This window comes from Toxorhynchites rutilus, chromosome 1 (assembly GCF_029784135.1).
Source record: "Toxorhynchites rutilus septentrionalis strain SRP chromosome 1, ASM2978413v1, whole genome shotgun sequence".
Taxonomy (NCBI): domain Eukaryota; kingdom Metazoa; phylum Arthropoda; class Insecta; order Diptera; family Culicidae; genus Toxorhynchites; species Toxorhynchites rutilus.
The window spans coordinates 169,018,764-169,042,365 of NC_073744.1; the positions used below are offsets into that span (position 1 = coordinate 169,018,764).

Here is a 23,602-nt window from a genome sequence, read left to right on the forward strand (position 1 = left end):
TTCTTCTACGATTTACTTCTGTAAAAATGCTGACAGAGACAGAACTAACGGTAACTACTGAGGGGATGAACTGTAACCGGTTACGGATAGGATCACTGAACCTGATGTTGACATCAATTACAGGTGAAAGATTGTTTTCTAGAACTGGCGCCAAGAACAAGAATCGGCTTCGACTAAATGACAGTTGTATGGCATGATTGGCTTTTATGGGATCATTGTCAGCTGAGTGCTGGGTGGTTGTTCAATTTCCAAGAATGCTTTTTTCAATTATTTTATTTAATAAAACGACTACCTGACGGCCCTGTGGTTGTGGTCTTCATGCTGAAAAACAAAACAAAATACTTTTGATGTTTGAATAGAAAACTGAATTTTGTATTCCCTATTTAAAGAAAAGACGGCATTCATATAGAATAAACAGATAAATCGAAAAAAAGTTTTAAATTTTTCAAAAATCGATTCGGCAAAGATCGATTCAGCAAAGATCGATTCTTTGGTACCGATTTAATCAGTGGATCGATCCAAACGCCGTTTGGAGAATCGATTCGATAAGATCGATCTTTTTATAAAGATCGCCCAATCCTAGTGCAAAAACCTAATGTAAGAAAAATAGAACGCACAACTTATTCAAATTTGGAATTGATCGTATCAAATCGCCCGGCCTAACGCCATTCAACCCCAATTTTCACTTGCTACCCAAGCTGCAGGCACACATATCCTACGGCACCACACCAACCGAACGCATGCGCCTCCGACAGGATCCGGTATTCCACCCATCATCGCCACAGCGACAAGGATAACGACGACAACGAAAGCTCGGCGTTCGCCGTGCAGGATCCGATGTGTGTACTACACGAACGAATGCGTACGTGCAACAACCCAACACACGACCGAACACCGACAGTCGGGTCGTATCACACCCCAAGGAAGAAAATCGATTTTCCACCCTTGCGTCGTCCTCGTCGTGTTCTCGGTGGCTTGTGGAGGGACGGTGAAGCAGCGAGCTGATAACAGGCACCAACACACTCCCAGGTCCAGTCAGGGCGCCCGGTCGGGTGTTAGTGTGGGTAGCGCTCGGACCGCTCGCCCGCTAGTGTTGGTGTCCCGAAGTCTGGGAAAGGTTGAACCTTGTTCCTGATTTTTCTTCGCCACCGATCCCAATCCAGTGTATATTTTCCAGCGCTAGACAAGTTGATTTTTCGTCTGTTCGTGCATCATCTTAATTTTTGTTATAATTTTTGCAATAGTAATATTTTCCAGTTTCAAGTATAAAAATAAAATATATACGGAAAAATCACCACTGAAAAGCAGAAAAAAAAACAGAATAAGAGCTGCAGAGCGCGGAGGCAGTTTTTCCGGACGAGTTGCGGAAAATTGTGGATTGATCTCAGCCTCAGCTCGGTTTGTGGAAGACGAGAAAGCAGGAGAGCAGTAAAACGAAAGTCGAAGATCGGTTCTGGCCGGGGCGTAGCGCAAATTGAAGTGAAAAGAAGTGGCGTTTTAGTTCGCGGAGACGCACAGAGATCTGTCGAGATCTAAGTCGAGCAAAGGTCGGTTGGTGTTCGGGAAACGCGACGCGACGCGACGACGACGACGACGTGCCCCACAACGGATTAGTTTCTTTGCCCTGGAAAAGCGCAAAAACGAAAATCTGAATTATTTGAGTTATCCCTCGGTGACTGGATTTTAAGTTCCTCGCGCCTCTATTTCTTCTCTTCTATCGTTCCGAAAACCGAAACCCCGTTCGTCCGTGACGTTTGGTTCTCGTTTTTGAGTCCGGGAGTGAAGAGCCCCAAAAAAAAAGAAGAAAAAAAAGGTCAGAAACGCCCCAAGTGCGGAACGACGTCGGAAACCTAGTCCACCTTTTTTCTCTCTAACCAAACATAAAGTAACAATAACCGGAGGTACTTCTGCGAAGACGGAAATAACACCCAAAACGTTCGGGCCTCGAGAAACCAAGATAAGCCATAATAACACCAACTAAAACTAACGAAGAGTAGGGAAAAGTCAAGGCACACAGTGAAGCCAAGAGAGATACAAAGTAAACCAACGCAAAGCAGCAGTTTTTCCATCCTAACCTACCCCCTGGCATAGCGAGGCGGAAGCGAAGCCGTGGAAAAACTCGGAGAATTTTAGAGGAAAAAACGGGATCATAGGTGATAAGGAAATTTTACATCTTGTAATCTTTTGGATGCACTTTCATGATATAATAAGATACTAGGAGAAGAAAATTAAGCAAAACGAGGAAACATTTTTGGTAAGTACCGACTGAGAATTTAGACAATCGTCGTCCGGGGGTCGCCATTGAGAATCGTTCCTCGGCGCAGAGCGGATGTGGGTGTGTTGGTGTGTGTGTGTGTGTGTGTGTCCCAGTTGCAGTTCTTGCGAGAAACAAAAACTAAGTATCTCCGCTAATTTTAGCTGTCAGACCCCACCCTAGTTTTTCTTTTCACTGCTCGAGAGTTCTCGCAAACAACGATGAGCACGCGAAGAAAACGCGCCCCGTCAGTTGTCAATCAGCGTCAAACCCTCCATCGAGGAGCTCTTCTCGGCAAGGCTTTGCCGGGGAAGTTTATCCTTCCAGGGAAGAATTCGCCCACACCGTAATGGCGGTACCGAATTCGACATTTTGCATTGGCTGCTAGGCTCTGTGGCCCGGTTTTCCCGAGGCGGCGGTTGTGCGCTGTATGTTTCCAGTCATGCACTCTTGCTCTCTCACTCATTCTCTGGGCTGCTCGGTATTTTCACCACCCGGACACCGCCTTGATGCCGTTGTCTTGGATCCTGTGCCGACGTTTCTCCATTCATCGAGAGATATGTGCCTGCCGTAGTGGTGGCCCACCACCCCCCTTTCAAACAACAATGTTTGGTCCTGTGTGGCTAGTAGCCCTGGAGCCTGTCGTCTATCTTACGTCGGTTTGTTTGTGTTAGTGTGAGAGAAGTCTTCGCCAGCGGCATCACTTGGAACGATGATGAGGAGGGTGGTACGATGATCAAACACACAGCCCAAGAAGCAATTGTCGTTGTTGGCGAAGGCGAAGTGTCGCTGTTTTGCTCCTTGGCGAGATGCTCTGATAGCAAGGCTCAAACCTAAACCGGGCCATTTTCCCGGGAGTGTTTTTTTTTCGTTCGTTCTCTTCGTTCATTCGCGCTTGTGCGGGTCGAGGGAGTGACCGGGTGAAAGGAAAGTAATTAGGATGTATGGTTTATCGTTCTAGCGGGGCTAATTTCCGGTGATCCGTGGTGGGCCAGTAAGCGGTGTTTTTTTATACACACGGTGTTAGTTTCTCGGATCTTTAATGTGAATCAAAGTCGAAACATTATTCGCCATTGCTTTGATCCAACGTACAGCACTCGTTCGCTAACTAGGCGTTATTTGACTGGGCTGCTTTTTAACTGGGCGCTCGCTAACTGGGCTACAGCCACTACAGTTAAACGTCAAATATAATGTAAACAACAACATTGGTGAGGGGTACTCCAATGCATCACGGATCTATAATCATCAATACACTGAAAGAAATAATTAGTACTTATATAACAAATCTTATAGTACCTAGTACCAATTCGATAGTCATTTTCTACCGTACTAACTATTCGTACATTGTACGTGAGTAAATGGTAAACACAAGTGTCAAAATTTATAGTAGAATATCGGCTTAACATCGATCCGGCTTCAGGATTTCGGATTTGGTCACATGTTTATGCTGGCACAATTCGCAGATGGATTCACTTCCACGCTCGAAGCATTTCGCAGAATGACTGGCGAGTTGGTAATGCATATCAGCGCTGGTATTTTGTTGCCAATGCCGCCTGGAGTGTTCGAATAGCACAAGAATTGGATAAATTTCACTGACACAATATTTGTGCAATAGATGAAGAGGAACAACTGAAGACTTATTGAAGAACTCAGTAAACATTAAATCGTATAACCAGCATATATACATCATCATTTATCCAATATTTCGGGTAGAAGATGATACACCTAACTGGCATATACATACTTGGAAAATGGTTACGAATTAGTTTGGATAAATAAACGATAAGTGTATGCATATTATTCGACTATTGTCATACGAATATACGATTTATTACAATATAGAACCGATGGCTGGTTTAGCGAATTAAGACTTAATCTGTCATGATAAATAAAATCAAGATTTTCGCATTTTATGCGGTTTTAGATATACACGATGTATACTTTGATCAATATAATATACCATTTTGATTTAATCCCGCTTTATATACGACTTACAATATGTCACATAGCCATTATTTTCTGAGCAAATTTAATACATGAAAATTTGTTCAATCTACATACATTCGCTATAGTCTGAACGCTATATCCACCGCCGATTATCAATACTATACCACTCATTATAGAACTCAAATATTATAACACTAGTCTTATTTATTCAACTTGGCAAGCCGTGTTGAATAAAAAAAAATCGAAAAAATCGATTTATTTTTCATTTCTAAGAAACTTATGCCCTCAGAAATGTTGTCCGAGAAGAATTTTTCGATATTTGATTTCGTTGTAAAGTTATAGCCAAGAGTATGAGGTCATCTCAAGGGATATAGTATTGCTGTACGAATTTTTGAACGCGTTTTTTTCGAAACCATGTTTTTTCAGCTGGTGGTATCGATATCTCAGGATCTACTCGACCGATTTGGCTGAATTTTTTCTCAGCATGTAAAAATGAATGATCTAAAGCGTTACATAGTCGTTCTCATTTTTTCGATTTTTTTTGAGCTTCTGAACGACGATTTTTCATTAAAAATAATTCATTTTTAACAAAAATGGCCGCCATTTTGATAATTTTTCGAATTTTCAAAAACCCCTATGTAACGCTAACACTAAATGTAACGTATTGTCCTAAAATTTCAAAATATTCATCGGAAATCGTTCAGAACTGTTGCTTCAGAACCGATACCACTAGCAGGGTACCGATTTTCAAACAGCACCTACGCATCCAGCTGGCAACAGCGTAATAATCCTTATTCGTGCACTTAAAAAACGGAAAATACATCTTCAAATTTACCTTAAACAATAACTAAAATACCCAATTCACTTTATTCCTAATATTCGAAAAAAATCACGAAATTCCTTATTTTTCGTCCTTCTAGACGGGGGTCCTTGCTTGTAAAATAAATTTCAGATTCAAGGGACATCCCTACCATAGGTTAGTATATTTTACTCGATGACATAAGTAAACTTGAATGTGTCATATTTGAAGACTGTGATTAGGAAAGCTCACATTACTAATTTTTATTGTTGATTTTTTTTTGTGTTTGCGCCAGGGTTACCTTATCTACAGAATAATCTGTATTTATACAGATTTTTCAGACTTTTCGAAACCAACAATCTGTAGATACAGATTACAGATCTTTTTGGTTTTCATACAGATTTTCAGATTTTTCAAAATAACGACTCAATATCAGTTATGGCTTGATTTCAATAATATTTTTTCCCAGCTCACCAATTTTAATCATATAGCATTCGAATCACAATGAATGAGAGTCATTTTCGCATTCATATGTAGCGTGTAATACTGTTTTTTCATGTTCAATCTAAGACGAAAAAATGCTGAAGTCTGCGTCATCGGCTAGCTCCACAATAAATTAATAAAACCGTTTATTTTTTTCCTACTAAAGCATAGTGAATGCGAATGTTTTACGTGGATACCATCAACATCGTCAAATTCATAATAACTATGCCAACCAATGATACTAAAGCTAAGATTATGCTTCAAAATTTTCTATAAAGCCTGTCCACGTTAAATTTCGGACACCAAGATGATGCCAGTAAAACAAAAAATTCACGTAATACAACAAAACCGATTGTTTATTTCAATAAAATAGACTTATATCTAAAACAATCAAAGCTTTTTTCGATGTTAATTACGTTGTCCGTAAAATTCATTTAACTTTCTTGGGAACATCTGCCATTAGGTTCCGTGCAGTATCCTCAGATATGCTGGCGGCGGCGCTTTTCCATCTGCTCTTGAAATCATTAATGTCATTCGCTTTCTTCTTAGTTTCGAATAGTTTTCGCTTAATCAGAGCCCAGTACTTTCCCACTGGGCGAAGTTCTGGACAGTTCGGTGGATTTGCTGTTTTTGGCACATATTTGACCTCATGTGCATTATACCATTCCAGGATGGATTTTGCATAGTGACAAGAGGCCAAATCTGGCCAAAACAACGTTGGAGAGTCGTGGCTTCTTATGAATGGTAGCAACCGCTTCTGGAGACATTCTTTCTCGTAGACATATTTGTTGATAGTGCCGGTAGAGACGAAAGATTTCGATTGCCGGCCACAACTGCATATGGCCTGCCAAATCAAGTAGTTTTTGGGGAATTTAGACTGCTTCTTGGTCCGGAAACACTCGGCTACGGCATTCCTTCGCATTGCAGTATAAACAGCGAGACCCGGAAGCTGTTTGAAGTTTTCGCGAACATACGTTTCATCGTCCATTATGGTACATAAACTTTTTTGCAAAAACTGGGTATAGAGCACCTTAGCACGGCTTTTTGCAGTGAAATTTTGCTTATCATCACGATGGGGCACCTTTTTCACTTTGTACGTCTTCAGTCCATGCCTCTACTTCACTTTTTGTAAATATGATTTTGATTTTCCAACCTTTGGGCCACATTTCTAACTGAAAGGTTGGGATGTTTCTCAATAATGGCAACCACCTTTCGATCCATCTGTCGGGAGCATACTTTTCGATTTGTTCCGCTTCCAACCATCCGATCCACAGTTAAGCGCTGGCCAAACGATTTGCACACACTAAACACGGTACTCTTCGGCAGTTTTAGCTTTTTGGCGAGATCGCGTACCGACACTGTTCGCGCAAAATACGTTTGCGTACTTCCACTTGATTCGACGCCATTTTACCAAACTGAAGAAGAATGTAAACATGTTGGACATCGAAATAAAGAGGAGGGTTTCATCTGTCATGTAAGTGAAATATTTCATAAACTACACTGAAAGAAAAGTGTCCGAAATTTAACGTGGACAGGCTTTATAAAACAAGGAATTTCCCACAAAAGAAGTCCAAGTAGATGATCGACATTGATATATGTGTTTGTCTCCACTCAAATTGGAATGATAGAATACTTTGAAGAATATTTTTAAATATTCTATGGAAAATTCGTAAAAATGGGCTACGCATATGTACTGCAGTGAAAAGTGAAATCGAAAAAATAAAGATCACGCATTTGTTCTACCATGATAAGTTTGCCCGATTGGAGTCAATATTTTCAATTGGAATTAATTTTGACGACATTGATATTCGTGTTTCGCTATTTTGTAAATAATAATGGATTTTCAGGTGGAAAATGAAAATGAATCGAGAAATTATCGTTGCACGTTGTGGTGGCTGAGAGCAAACAAACGACCGTAAAGGTTAATACAGATTTCGATACAGATTTTCTGAGAAAAAACACAGATAATAAGATTTTTTGAGACCAAAAACACAGATTGTATTATGGTAACCCTGGTTTGCAGTTTATTTTTGGTCTCAGTCTAAAGAGTTATTTATGAAATTTCGCCGTATTCGCAAATAATATCCGAAATGATAAACCAACAAATTAAAAAAATTATCGCGTAGTCCTACGTCCTAAGCGGTCGTGTCTCGGATACAACCCATCGATTTTTTTTCCTTAGGTGCGACCTACACGTTACGGTATATCATTCCTGAGTCATTTTCCCACCATGACAGGAAACGAAGTCCAGCCAAAATAGCACGTAGGCAAAAGCCCTAAAAACCTTTCCTTTTCTCCAAATCGAGATGAATTCCGGCAGCTCTCGTGCTACATTCAGCCATAAACCTACAGAATATTATGCCTCACTTGACTTCCTTTCGCGGTATGTAACCTTCACCAAGGCCACAAGTTGAAAATCGATGATTTTTTTGTCGCAGATATTGATAAAAGCAATGCTCTTGTAGTCTAGATTGATTAATCACCCAACCAGACCGAGCAATCCCTCAAACTTCGAACTCACGTCCGAATTAGCGGGTTACACTATCCATCCGAAACTAAAACACAAGAAACAACCGTGTTGAGCTAAATTCAGCAGAGCCAATATCAGAAGAAACCGCTGTTAAACAACTTTACCGTAAGAGTGCTAAACTATTTGAAGCCGATATTGCCCTTAATGGTATGCTGGACCTCTGAAATAAGCAGAAAACATCAATTTCAGATCTTCACTTTGAACGGTTTGGCGACCGAGTCTAGGAACGATAACTACGTTCATTTGACCAATGAGGGATTACGAAATAATTTCATATTTCAGCTATTGAAGCATTACAGGCGTTACCGGTAAGGTTGTCATTATAAGCTTGATATGCTACACACTGCATATTGCAAGTATCGATCAAAATAAACTTCAAATAACTTCGAATGAACATTCGAAATACTACCTTTTTTTCTCTATTATAGTGACTTTCAACACATTTCGACTGGTTCGTCACTTTTACTTCCACTTTTGGAAGAATGTCGGGAGTGAGAATTGAACTCGTGATCTCTGCGTGAGAGGTATGGATGTTACCAATACGCTAGATCGCCTCCCGAAATATTACCTGACAAATCCCAAAACAGTTGTTCTACCATCGAATGTTTTCAGGTTGCTTGGATACGTACTGAGTTCGTAAACAAATTTGTTCTTTACGTCAACAATTACCGATTAGCGAGTTTGACATATCGTTTTACCTTTCACTTGATTGCCTTGGTTCATACTGTAATATGTGGACCATTCTCGTCACCAAGCAGACGAAGGGAGCTGCATATGCAAAAAGTATGACAAAATGCAGTAGAAGGATTGTTATGCTTTTGGAAATCTGCGTCAGTGGTATTCTGCTACCACAAGTACTCTACTTGAAAATATACGTTCTGCAAAGAAAACAAAAACCTAAAGAAAGTTTGCAATGCAAAGGTTCGTATTGAAAAGGTCTTTTTGAAGTTTATCTCCCTTTTTCAACTATCGATTGAACTCACGTGAGCGAACGTGCTACGAATTTGGCTACGAAGACCCTCTTAGGGCAATATTCTAGGCTAGAAATTTAATAAAAAAAATTTCCTTTCATATTTCTGTAGTTTAGGCATTCAAGAATATACCCTAGAAGGGTCCATCGAAAATCCCATTATTTACCGAGTTAGACCCATTTTAGTGATGCGGTATCTACCCTGGTAGGGCTATAACAATAAACTTCAAACGCGTTTTCCCGCAACTAGTTTTTTTTCAAAATGGCGTACACGATATCTCAAGTTCTACTGAACCGATTTATGTCGAATTTATATGAATACAATCTGTATGCATCTCTCTATCGCATGAACCTCTAAAAAATAATAGTTTTTTAATTCTACTTAAAAAAATCAGGAAACATAAGAAAAAACGTTTTAAACCGCATTTTGTTTTCCTAACGGCCGCCATTTTGTCAAAAACGATGTTTTTGAGTTTTCCGAGGTTCATGCGATAGCGGCATCTTTACTGATTCAGAATCTGTTCGATTTTTTTTGTTTCAGATAACCAGAAGGGCTGGAATCGTGTACACCATGGCACAACTTTTTTTTTGAACCCCCTCACTTCATCAGCTTGTAACTATTCTAGTTATGATTTTTTTTCCGTTAAATTTTTGTTTTATTGTTAAAAGATAGATGAACCAATAATGATATAATTGATCGTAAAAATACTTTTTGTTTTATTTTTACGGAATCTCTACACTAGAATACCCCCTTAAGCAAGTTGAGCCACCTTTCATTTTAGTACATCCTGGCTGTGCCTCAAACAAAATACGCAATTCGAAAGATATTTGTTCTTTTACCAGAATATTAGGATTAAGAATTTAAGATGCAAATTTTGACGCAGGACTACGTCCTTCATTTCTATAGTGAGGTGTAAGTTCAAGGTTTTGAAAACGAGAGCATTACGCCGGAGCAACAAAATTTTGAACGTTAATAAAAACCAACTGAACGAAATCATACAATAACCAATTAATTCGAAAGATAAAATGTCTACACGTTAAATGTTTGTTGCTTATTGATCAAAAAATTGTTTCAATAGCTCAAAAGTTGCTTCGAAAGCAAACCATTGAAATCATAACAATCTAACTCATTGACGATGCTTGCTATTGTGTTGATCGGAATGCGTTTTCCGAACACGGACGTAAAATCAAAGTTGCAAGTTGAGTAGTATATTCATCCACTCACACACTAACACGACAAACTTTCAGCGTTATTTCAAAATATTCATTCATTTATTCATTGAGAATTTAGGGACGAATGACCTTCGGGTTAAAGTCCTTCAAAAACAACAACAGAACTTCATTGAGAATTGATTCAGATGCAACTTCAAACAAATGGTTACGTTAGTCCTACGTCCACCTTGCGGTTATCTCACAGATATAACCCACCCATAGTTTTTGATTGGATGTTTGTTTCAAGCGAACGATTTAACAATACAAATGCGTTGATAAAAAAAAAAATCTCTTATTGTATTGTATTTAACCATCAACAATTGTGAATCATTCAGCAGCCGCATTCATTAGCCGTTTTGTTGTTCAAGTTGTGAACATTAGTTATATTACATATACATTAACGCCCGTCTTTACTGAAATCACAATGCGAGTTTATAGATCTTTTTCTGAGGCGCCAATGCACCTCGGTTGGTGTCAGCTGTCCTCAAGACAATCATCCACCGATTATCCGTGCTCCAGTTTGCAGGGAAACGCCCCTGCATGCAGCGCTAGGGCGAGGAAATTGGCGATATTATGTAATTACCGCATTCTTTTCTTGAGCTTGCCAGTGACGATGCGCTTTTGCATCACTTCCTAGCTATTCCGGAGCAATAACAAGGCCATGATGACCTATTTTCAGGCAGGGAGTGCCCACGGAAAAGAGAAGCAACCACTACTATCAGTACCACCACCATCACTAGTGCACAACATATAACACCACCATCAGTCCTAGCGAGCGAATGAGCAGCCGGAGCTTTGTTGGACCGGAAGCTGCCCGGATTATTTGTTTTCTTGATGGAGTTGACAAAATGGCGATACGCTACTCGTTGCCGAGTGTGAAGTACCGAAGAAATTTTCTTCTCATAACATTACGTAGATTATGGGTTTTACTTTTCTCGCACACCTTACAAGCGTTGACCCCATTGATCGAACACTTAGACGTGTCGTGCTTAGCACATTTTCACCCTTCGGTTGGACGGTGCTTTGTAACACCTTCTCACCCACAGTTCACGAACGCTTTCTTTTCCACACCCCTAACTGTTTGTCGTCCCCCGGGAGGTTTCTGGTTTCCATTCATTTTTTTTCTTCGTCTTTCACTACTCTGAAACGCACGCTTGCACACATATATTTCCAACATATTCCTGGAAACAGGGTGCGGCAGCAGGAGGAAAAATCGATACCGAGGAGCCTGGTAATAAAATATCCCTGCTACCATTTCACCACCCCCACACGAGCACGAGTGATTTGTTTTCCTTCGCGAAGACCGGGTCAATTCATTCTGTGTTTTTTTTTCTTCGTTTTCAAAATTTCCCAAATTGTGCGGTGGTGTCTCAAATCCCAAGTTTGTCTGTCAGAAACTTTGCACTTTTTTTATTCTCTGCAGACGAACCCGTCACCAGAAACAAAACATGATCGTCTCAAGCTCCTTCCGCACGCCGAAGGACGACGAAGACCGGCTATGTTATCGGAACGCGACGCTGGTCAACGGTGTGGCGGTGGAATCATTTATAGGAAACAGTGTTGATTGTCGAATCGCGTGACTAGGCGTTGGCCCCACGGTTTGTGAGTGTTATTATCGGTCCCCTGAAGATGGCAGCCCACAGTGGGAACGCCTATCGCTCTCGTGTGGAGCGAATAAGAAGCGATCAGAATGATAAGCCGGTCAATTATACACGACTGCTGGAGCGAAGGCACAGATTTTGGTTTGCATGGTTGCACGCAACCACTAATGTTTATTCTATTTCTTGTTTTTTCGATCTATCATGAAATATTCGTTAAACCGGGGATAGTTAAGGCGGTTGCATCTGTTTTTTATTGCAATAGTTATTAACAAAACTATGTAACTAAATAGTCGAGCGTTTGCGTACAACTTGACTGATTAGTTAATGAGTTCAATCACAGGCCTTTCCAATCTTCTTCAAGACTATAGGCGAACGGACTTGTTAGTTTAAATATTCTATAATAGAAAATAAACAAGTTTTTCTACAGATTAAATCTGAGGAACATTGTTTTAAGGGGATATTCTAGTATAGAGACACGAATTTCGGACGTTTTTCCAAGCTCCGTAAAAATAAAACAAAGAATATTTTCACTATTCTTCTTCTTCTTGAATGGCGTTAACGTTCCCTGTGGAACTTTTGCCGTCTCAACGTATTCATTAACTAGCGTCATTCATTAATACTTGGTTGAGATTTCTATGCCGAATAACACGCCTTGAATGTACTCTAGAGTGGCGAGCTCTAGAATACGCGTGACCACAGTGCAAGCCGGAAGAATTTTCTTTGACGAAAAATCCCCCAACCAGAACGGGACTCGAACCCGAACACCCGGCATGATAGTGTGGGACGCTAACCACTTTTCACTATACATTATTTAATTATTTGATCATCTATCTTTTAACAATAAAACAAAAATGAGCGGAGAAAAAATATTCATAACTAGAATAGTTACAAGCTGATGAAGTGAGGGGGTTCAAAAAAAAGTTGTGCCATGGCGTACACGATTTCAGCCCTTCCGGTTATCTGAATTCTGAATCAGTAGAGACGCCGCTATCGCATGAATCTCGGACAAGTCAAAACATCTTTTTTGACAAAATGGCGGTCGTTTGAAAAACAAAATGCGGTTTAAAACGTTTTTTCTTGCGTTTCCCGATTTTATAAAAATAATAAAATTTAAAAAATATTATTTTTAGTGGTTCATGCGATAGAGAAATGCATGCACATTGTATTCATATACATTTGACATGAATCGGTTCAGTAGAACTTGAGAAATCGTGTACGCCATTTTGGAAAAACTTGTTTCGAGAAAAACGCGTTTGAAGTTCATCTAACCTGATACCGCATCACTAAAATGGCTCTAACTCGGTAAAAAATAGGATTTCCGATAAGTCCTTTCTAGGGTATATTGTTGAATGCCTAAATTACAGAAATAAGAAGAAAAACAGTTTCGTTTGTATCAAATTTCTAGACTAGAATACTGCTTAAAATATCCAACGAACAAATCAGGTGTGCGAATAGAAACCCTTCGTTTTTACTAGGTCGTGTCAGTAGTAATTTCTAGTCAAAAAAGACGCATAAAGGATTGCACAATGTGGGTTAGCACTTGTAAACAATTCACCATTATTCCGATTGAGAGTTTTTTCGGTGGCAGCTGTACACTCTGTCCAACTTCTATAAGACCACCTTGATTATATTTCGTTGCAACACAAACAATTAGAATTTCAACAAGACACATTCATATATTGTTGAATGCTTAGAATAAAGTATATTCGTTCAAGAAAGTTGTTTGTTTATTTATTGTGCTTAAATATGATAATTTCAGCTGACCAGTTTCTATAAGACCAGAAACTCATAAGTTTATCAATGAAAAATTCAAAACGATCGACTGATTTACACCAATATTTTTATTGTTGAAATGCATCGATTTGTCTTTCTTCTCTCTCCGTGAGCATTTTTCACTTCAGCATTTTACAAATTTATTGATCAAGACATCAAAAACAACGGAAAACGTAACTGATCTTATAGAAACTTGACACTTAAAAAATACAAAAACATTCGTTTACGCTCAGCTCTTGCACACACACATATGAAAGTCATACAATGTATGATAGTCACCAATACCTACACATTGGAATATAAATTGCAGCATTGTTTGTTTACAATGACACAAATCAGCAAGATCATCAACTGGTCTTATAGAAATTGGACAGAGTGTATGTTGTGCGAGAAAATAGAGGCATTCGAGCCAAAAAAGGGACACTTCCGAGAAGTCATACAAATGAAACACAAATTTCTACATTACTCGAGAATTAATCAAGCAAATGATACGAAATTTGGCATTTGGAGGTTCTAGGGTGCAATAAATGATTCTATGGTAGTTAGATACTCCTTCCCCCTATCTTAGGGGGGGCTGCCATACAAATAAAACACAAATTTCTGCATTACTCAAGAATTAATCGAGCAAATGAAACCAAATTTGGCATGTGAAGATTTTATGATGCAATAAATGTTTTTACGGTGGTTGAACACTCCACCCCCTTCTCTAAGGGGGAGCTGCCATACAAATGAAATACAAATTTCTGCATCACTGGAGAAATCATCAAGCAAATAAAATCAAATTTGGCATGTGGAGGTTTTAGGGGGCAAGAAACATTTCTAAGATGGTTCAACACTCCCTTTCTAAACCTTTCTAAAAAAGGGGGGGGGGGGGGGGGGGTGCCATAGAAATGAAACACAAATTTCTGCAAAACTTCAGGACTAATCAAGCAAATGGAACCAAATTTGGCATATGGAGGATTTATGGTGGTTAGACACTTCTTTCTCCTCTCTAAAGAGGGGGGGAGGGTGCTGAACAACTCGATCACTAATCAAACAAATGGAATCAAAATGCTAAGTTATAGAGGTTTTAGAGATCGATAAATGTTTCTTCTCCCCCCTCTCTAAAAGGGGGCTTCCATACAAATGAAACACAAATTTCTGCATAACTCGAGAAATAATCAAGCAAATTAAGCCAAATTTGGGATGTGTGGGTTTTTGGGTTCGAGAATGTTTCTATGATAGTATAACACCCCTTCCTCCTCTGGAAAGGAGAGAGGGTTCTATAAAAATATTGCACAAATTTCAACCAAACATGACAATTGAAAATTTTCCGAAAACTCTGGAGGAAAATGGGAAAATTCGAAAAATTCAATTCGCTTGTGTTCTACAATTACATATTGACAAGCGTTGTTAGTCCATTTGATGTTTGCGGTAACGAGATTGATCTTCGTTCGAAAGTAGAAATGGATTTTAATGTGATAAAACGCACTCCTATATCTTCTTCTATCTATATAAATAGATAATATCTCAATTCGAAAAAGGAATTGTCCGATTTAGGGCTGTCTTCATTCTATCATATTTTCTGTATCAAACATTTATTCCATGTAACGTGGAAACAAGTTATTTGCAAGTACTTAAAAAAAACTTAAATAAAGTCCATTCGGATCTTTGTCAATATGATTTTCCTCATATCCTTTAAGTAGTTGGTTGGAGAACTTCTGGAAAGTTTTACGAAGCTCATGCAACAATTTTGCAAAAAGCGTATTTTCGATAGCGTTATTTGGACGAAATTATCGGTTTTGGCGTTTCGGAGTAATCGTCTTTAAATAATTTAGTTAAACAGTTGTTTTTATGTGTATTTTGGGATGAAAAGTGCCCACCGCAAATTCAGGCGACAAGATTTCAAAGTTTGAGGGATTGTTCAATCTGGTCGAGATGCTACCCACATGGCCACAGGAGCACCACACTGAAACACTGAACTTATTGAATATCCAAGTACTTTTTCAGTATCTCTTAGCACATGTCCCATGCTCCCAAAAACTATTTTCCCTAGAAATAACCCACAAAGTATACTATGCAGTACCTTTCACAGAACGGCAACAGAAAATCCGAACCGAATCGGTTGTTCACATTTTGCGATTGAACTGTGCTGCGAACATGCACCAGATTATTCACCATTCTCAGAAATTCACCACAAACTGTAAATGCTATGGGTCACGTGAAAATATACAGGTCGGACTCGCTTATATACTGTTTGAAAAAAATTATTTCAAATATGCCTTATTCCAAGAAAAAATGTAATATTTCAACGTCAAGGTGAAAGTTGATTTGATATTAGGGTAGCAAACCTATCATCGCAATAGTACCAATTATGGTAATACGAGTGAGTTTTTTGTTAGTTTAGAAAGCATATCTTATTTTTAAAGGCTCTAATATGATTTTTAAACACCAGAAATCTCTTCTTTGTCGATTCTGGTACTTGATTCCATGCGAAACATTGTTCTTTCGTTGGAAAATTCAATTTGAAAATAGTGTGTCCCATTGATGCTTGCTTCTTAGCATTTTGCTAAGAAATGTGCGATCAAAATAATGAGATGTTCATGCTGTGAAGTGGATGTTCTGATGCAAACACAGTGTTGACGCATATATTACAACCTTCTTGATGTTGTGACCAATTATTACGGTTTTATCGAAATAAAAATGTATTTTTGTATTAACATAATTTCACGTCTAAGTGCCAATTATCGCAATATCGAAAGATGCCTGTTCCTATTATGGTTGTAAAATTGCAAAGCTGAAAACAGAGCTGCTATATGTTCCTATTATGGTTGTACGTTGTTATGTTGTGGTTGTTATGCTATGATGGTTGCGCCTCACGTTTTCACGCTTTGTAATTGCATACCATAGGGCGCTTTTGAACGCTCATTTGTGTTGTGAAATAGCACTATGGGTGTCCGATCGAAGCATATTTGTTTGATTCACTCTGTTGAAAATTAAATCTAAGGAGAATGGGTTAATATCCTTTGTTCAGTTACTGAAGAGAAGCGAAAACTGCATCACAACTCTCACGCTTTTGTGATTCTCTTGTCAGCTGGCAGCGAGACCTAGCAATGAGGAGCAGACAGCTATTTTACAACCCGGAAGCACTAACAACAGTCTAATCTAGAGATGAAACGGATATTCGGTATCCTGCCTATCCGGTCAATGTTTGGTATCCGGCCGGATACCGGATATTAGAAAAAAAACAATAATTTCTCATTAACAGAAGATAAATCATAACCGAAACTTGTAATGCTTGTTAATTCTTTTTTGGTTTGTAGTAAATTAAATGTACCCTCTCTTAGATTATCATCCCGGAAGTTCGTAGTTTTTTTTTTTAATTTTGAATACAAATCATTGGTTGATGTTCTTTGCATATTGAAATTATCTGGCACAAAATCTGCCTGGAAAGCCATGGTTATCGTAAGAGAAAGTCAATTGAGAGAATCGATCAAAGCAAAAATTGCCGAATAATGAATAATAAATAATTAGCCTGGTACAGAATTTATTGAATTTTGAAAACTGCATTCTGATTTGAGAATAATCGTATTATTGAGAAAGTGTTCATTAGAAAAAGAGAATTTTCTCATTCTATCCAAACTGTTTCCTGTAGTAGATGACCTACAGGAGAGTTCTTGGAATCAGATGAATGCTGATGGATAAGATTAATTGGATTTTCTATTGACTTGGTTAGTAAAACATTGCGTTAATCTACAAAATTTATAAAAAGCAGAAAAAATCGATTTTTTTCTTTCCAGCATTGTTATCCACTACACCTACACACAAAAAGATAGAAGCATTCAAGTATCACACTTCAAAACTTGAAGCTTTAAAATGATGTATATGCCATCTTCATGCGTTGGTTTTTCACAAAGTTACAGCGTTTCTAGAATCACTTAAAAACTTTGACTTCGCGCTCCGTTCCCATAATTTTTGTCGAGTGTCGAGTATAGTATTGCATACTAGGAATAAGATTTAGAGTCATAGTCTTATTCAAAAATTATTATCGGAGTATTATTTGAATCCTATTAAAACTTTTTGCATGTGACACCGACTATTACCATAATAGGTACACTTATTACGAAACTTCAGGAACACTATTACCATAATGGATACATGGAAGCGACTTTTTCAAACATGTTTTTTATACAATTTAGTCAATTAATCATTAAAATATCAGTGAGAATCTTCAAGAACAGAGTTCAAACTGCTAGAAAAAGTATACTTTTGTATACATTTAAACTAAAATAGAGTATTTATTCGCAAATTTCTGCAAGTTGGCGACATATCTCCTCCATAATTGGGTCACTTACCCTATGAGAAAAATTTAAAGTAAGATCGTGATTCTCAGAAATTGTATAAAGTGATATTGCAGCAAAATTGGAAAAGATAGAAGTAATCATTTTTGTGAAATAATAGAAAAAGCATACTGCTGCTGGACATCATGACTAAAATTCCGAGATTGCAATGGAAATTTCATAAACATTATTTTCTTTATCTAAAATTGGTTATATCTCTAGAAAGGTTAGTCTTAGAATAAAACGTACATCATATTTTAATCAGATATGCTTTTTGCTAAGAAGTTCTATGATCATAAATACGCCATTTTTAAAAATCAGTCGAAATTAAGATTGGTCGTCTGACAATGAAAATTGTGATTTGCTGACATTTAAACCAGTTGTTGTTGCCTATCTTGTTTTGTTATGCTGCGACCTGTAGTGACGCTAAACACGATCTTCCCATCGATGTAACATGATGCCACAATTCAACCCTTGTATATTGTTGACGTGTCAAAAAGCGTAGACTCCTATCCGACAGCCAACGGATCCCTCCATGTTACCCCAGCGGAATCCCACCTTAGGATTCATTAGGTTATCAATCATACGAAAAGCTCATTGTCATTGCTCCACCCGATGATTTGGTGTATTGGTGAGCAGCTGGCGCATTCCACAAATGCCCAATTCATACCGAATCCCCCAATTTGGTTCTGCACAAACTCCGTAACTTTTATGCGAACACAAGCGCGCGAATGGAGCAGCGGAATGGTGCTCAAATCGGATGCAGAGAAAGTACTGTACCCATTTTCCAGCACAGCATACGATGAGATGTACTTGCTAATCGATATTCGTGGGTAGCTTTCTCCTGTTGTATTAGTGATGACAGTCAGCTTTCTTCCATCAGCTTTCTAGTGATGACAGTCAGCGGGTTCCATCTTTGCCTGCAACGATAGACTGTCAGATGTTTCCCACAGGAACCAACTTTCATATCATTTCTTATTTAAATTATGTGTTACATACACATATTTGATGTTATTCCTCTTATAAAAAACACATGTTTTCCAACATCAACTTTACTCAAGAAGATTCACGACCCACCGGTTCTATTTAGACATCCGAGCAGACATCATAATCTTCATCCCCCTCAGCTCGCGGATGTATGCGTGAGAAGCAGTTGAAATGAAAGACACACATCTAGTCAGGGGAAAGAGGGTGGAAAGTGCTTCACTTTCACTCGCTGCTTCCCCCACACGACCCAAAAACAGAAACCACAGGGGTAATAATTTTGATACTCAAACTCCCTTCGAGTAACGCAAGAAAAATAAAAACGACGACTAGCGACGCACCAGTTTCAGAAATGGGTGCATTCAACTCTGCAGCGGGGAATCGATTTTTTTCGCTCCGTCTGGGTTTTCTCAGATCCGTCCAGACCAGACCAGACCAGCCAGATCTCACAGCGGGCCGTTAGGGGCTCTGGTCAAAGGGGTTGCTGCCGCGACGCACATGGTGAAGATTTGACAATCAGATGCGTGCGTGGCAGACAATGTAGAACACGAGGCGCAGCGGTGCGTCTCGCGACCGGGTGTTATTTATAGAGACAGCAGTTTTTTGTTTGTTTGCTGAATTCGTTGACAAGGTTTTTTTGGAGGGTAGGTTGTTGGAAGGTGGAAGTAACGTAAATTTACAACAATCAGTCTGTGAGGATTTGCATTTGAATTACAATAGACTTAGGGGGCATTGTTGTTTGCAAGTGCATTCAAATTATGGATACGTGATATTGTTTTGTTTTCATATGACTCGAGTAACAGTAATGCGTAAAAATCAGATTTATAATGCGTTTTCGCGTCATTCTAAGGTCATTTAAGATTAACGAAATACGAGTTAAAAATACCTTTCTGTCAAGTAGTTTGACGTTTCCAGTTATATACATACTAATAAAGTGTTGACATTCAAACGCTGTTTCCATTTTCGTTGTTCATAGTGATTCAGAAATTTGTCTCGACTAGAAGAAAGAAATGAACACCTCCGTGGGATGATTTATTACAACTTACATCGTTGCTTATCTCCGCATTTTAGAGAAAAAAAACTGTAGTACTTGTTTCCTATCGCCCATAATTTGATTAATTGTTCCAATAGTTTCCGGCTTAATAAAAAGGTCGACGTGTTCTTGATCTACATCCTTTATGGTATACAATTCGCTTAAAGTTTGTTCAGAATATTTCAATTGGTTGTAATTGTTGGAAAGTTAGTGTAAATCGGGATATTTTCTTTTTAAAGATTTGAGATTTAAGCATGCTAACCGCTAGACCCTTCTTGAAAATGTTTTTCATTTCCGGGAGACTCATAGACATACTTTTTCGTCGTTTTTGAATCAACATATTCTCATTCCAGTTCACAATGAGACTTTGACGACCGATCATTCGTTTCCGTTCACAACTTCGCCCTATCTTTTCTGTCCCGCAATCAGGTATTGTTTCGTACCATTGTTAATCAATTTGATAGCGTTGTAGGGTAAGTGTGCCAATTATGGAGGAGATATGCCACCAACTTACGAAAATTTGCGAATAAATACTCTATTTTAGTATAAAAGTACACAGAAGTATACTTTTTCTAGCAGTTTGAAGCAGTTTTGTTCTTGAAGATACTCACTGATATTTCGATGATTATTCGACTAAATTGTGTAAAAAATATGTTTGAAAATGTCACTTCCATGTACCCATTATGGTGATAGTGTTCCTGTAGTTTCGCAATAAATGTACCTATTATGGTAATAGTCGGTGTAACATGGAAAAAATGTTTATAGGATTCAAATAATACTTCAATAATAATTTTTAATTAAAACTTTGCCTCTAAATCTTATTCCTAGTATGCAATACTGTGTCGTTAATTCTACACTCGACAACAAATTATGGGAATAAAGCGCGAAGTCGAAGTGATTTTAGAACTGCTGTAACTTCGTGAAAAATCAACGCATGAAAATGAGGTATACGTCATTTTGAAGCATCAAATTTTAGGTTTTGAGATGTAGTACTTGAATGTTTCTATCTTGCTGTTTGGAGGTGTAGTGGTTAACAATATTGGAAATGAAGAAAAAAATTAAACGATTTTTCGCATAAAACCAGTCAACCACTTTCATCCTGGAATTGTATATAACATTCAGCATGATTGTGTAGTGTTCAAGCCTTTCAAAGTCGATTATTACGGAACGGTGTGATCCGTGGGTTTGATGACAAATATTCACTAACTTTGAAGAGCAGAGCATGTCGGGAAACTGGAAAACCTCGATCCTGCATTCTTTTCAACCCGTCAACAATTTTTTGCTCCTCTTCTCGTAACAATATACATTTTGGCCCTGGTTTGAATTTGTTCTTCCAACATCCTCCAATTCTATAGTAGATAGTGGACAATGGAATCCCGAATGTTTTACAGCTAGTGTAAATCTTCATTCCGGATTTGACAACTTGAACGCATTGTGAAATCGTTTCCTCGGAGTATTTTTTACGTGATACTTCCTCTCGTCGGGGTGACATACTGCAAAAACGTGTAATATTCGTTGATAATTATTACTAGATGTACAGTAGAACCCTGATCATTCGCGAAAGTGGGTTCCACGGTAATTCTATAGAGCTTCCCTAAATTTATCCGGGGTTCTACTGTATAACCATACAATATTTATAATTACCTGAAGCTTTCGTGGTGAAAATGAAAGCGTTATTCACAAAGTTGAAAAAAAAACAAGAAGTGGGTTATATCTGTGATATAACCGCGAGGTAGACGAAGCCTACCGTTGGCTCGGTAATCATTTATTTCAAATTGCATCTGAATCAATTCTTAATGCATTAATGAATGAATATTTTGAAAGATTGCTGGATGTTTTTCTTGTTAGTTTGTGGATGGATGGGTATAAGTATGGAATTGTTATTAAAGTAAAAATCCAACTCTTTTGAACTTGGTCCCGAAACGAACCGGTGGACTTTGAGTCGCCTTGTAAAAGCAACTGAAGATGTTTAATACATGATTCATTTTTGTTTTCGTGAGAATAACACGATATTTTTCATGATCACTCCATACGCAGAATAGAAACTGAGGGCGCCATTTCACGCTGAAAACGACATAATGTCTATATAACCTTGCATAAAATTCATTTCGTTTTTATTGTGATGTGGCAATTTTTCATGACTGTTCCATGCGAAAGCAGAACAGAAACTGATACGAGTGAAAGTACTCACGCCTTGCGTGTGTCCGCTATGGTTTCCCAAACACTAATGCAAGCGAGCAAAACAAATCACAGCTTGCATGTATTCGCTATGACGGTTTCTCCAGGTGCCTAGATTTTGCGCCCGTGTTTATGGGAACACATTGCGATCACCAATCATTTTCAATGAGCTAGATTGTTATGATTTCAATAGCTTGCTTTCAAAGCAATTTTTAAGCTTTGGACCATTTGTGACAATCTATAATTCGTTGACATTTTATCTTTCGGATGAAGTGATTATTATACCACTCCATTCAGTCGGTAAAGAGGTATTAACGTTCAAAATCTTGCAGTCCAGTGTCGCTCTCTCGTTTTTGAAACTTTGAACTTACCCCCCGTACAGAAAAGAAAGTCGTAGTCCTACGTCATAACCAACAAACAATGCACTGTGACCAAAACCGACCGCGAAAAATAGTGATGTTTTGTATGTTGCGATAATCAAAACAACGTAACTTGCGCATGCTACGATTATGGGTCATCTAAAAATTCGTCAAATAAAATCGAGGGTAACTTCAATGAATTGTTTGATTCGCGTTGATCATGAAATTGGATAAACAAAAGGATTCCAATGGAAGTTTCGAATTGAGTGTGGCAACAGATATTAAATATAATTTGAGGAAATTATTTTCCTGTAATTTAATCAATGTTTTTGTCATGCGAAAATAATGTCAATTATCATAACATTTCAAATTACATTCGAATGCCCCTCACAGCGAATATTCCATTTGAAAATGGCGTCGATTGTTTACGAACTTCTGCTTTTTAACTGGTTCAAGGACCAGTTAACGTTCGCCCAGTTAAAACGCAGACCAGTTAAACCAGGACCAGTTAGCGAACGATTACTGTACTTCTACCCTACATAAAGTTTTTTTTATAAATTCCAAGATGTTTAAACTAGATTAAAAAACCTTCACTCACAAAATTTCAAAAATAATTTACGGCGGTTTTCTACAACCAAATAGTACTTGCCAGAATTAACTTGATGGTACAGTTGATGCAGCTTGTTGACTTTGCAGCTCTAATTTAGCCCTCGATAAGCTTGTCCTCAACTCGAATGGAAAATTCATGGCGATGCATCAATGTCGCCTAAAGAAGCGATTGATGCGTTCAAAAAGCTTTGGAGATTTCTGAAGCACAGAAATGCTTTAAAAGTTGTTTTCATTACGTACAGAATGGTTTATAATAGTCATCATAAGTGATCGAAAAACATTCGCTTCTAACGATCAATGAATATATACCGGGAACTTGTGTTTTTAAAGAAAATGCATTATGTTTAAATCTAAATTTATATTATCGTTTTTAAAAAATAGGCGCCTTCAATAACATCGAAACAATAAACATCGAAACACTTTCTATAGCTGTATTCAAGAATTGCCTCCAGTTCACGTAGCAAATTATTTTGTTTTCGATGCTGTCAAAGCGGGTCCCACGAAGCGGTAATTTGAGTTTAGGAAATTGGAAAAAGTCACACGGGGCCATA

The 23,602-nt window shown here is 38.2% G+C and overlaps 1 protein-coding gene across 4 annotated transcripts in view; it reads left to right on the forward strand.

The window, feature by feature from the left end:
* The first annotated feature begins 1,148 nt into the window (after positions 1–1,148).
* Positions 1,149–23,602, forward strand: part of LOC129773659 (ELAV-like protein 2) — a 30,840-nt gene continuing 8,386 nt past the window's right edge. For 3 of the 4 annotated variants that reach the window (XM_055777306.1, XM_055777308.1, XM_055777311.1), the window contains exon 1: positions 1,149–2,254. The gene's annotated coding sequence lies outside the window, so the exon portion shown is untranslated. The remainder of the gene's footprint in view (positions 2,255–23,602) is intronic. The other variant, XM_055777316.1, reaches the window with a different exon arrangement.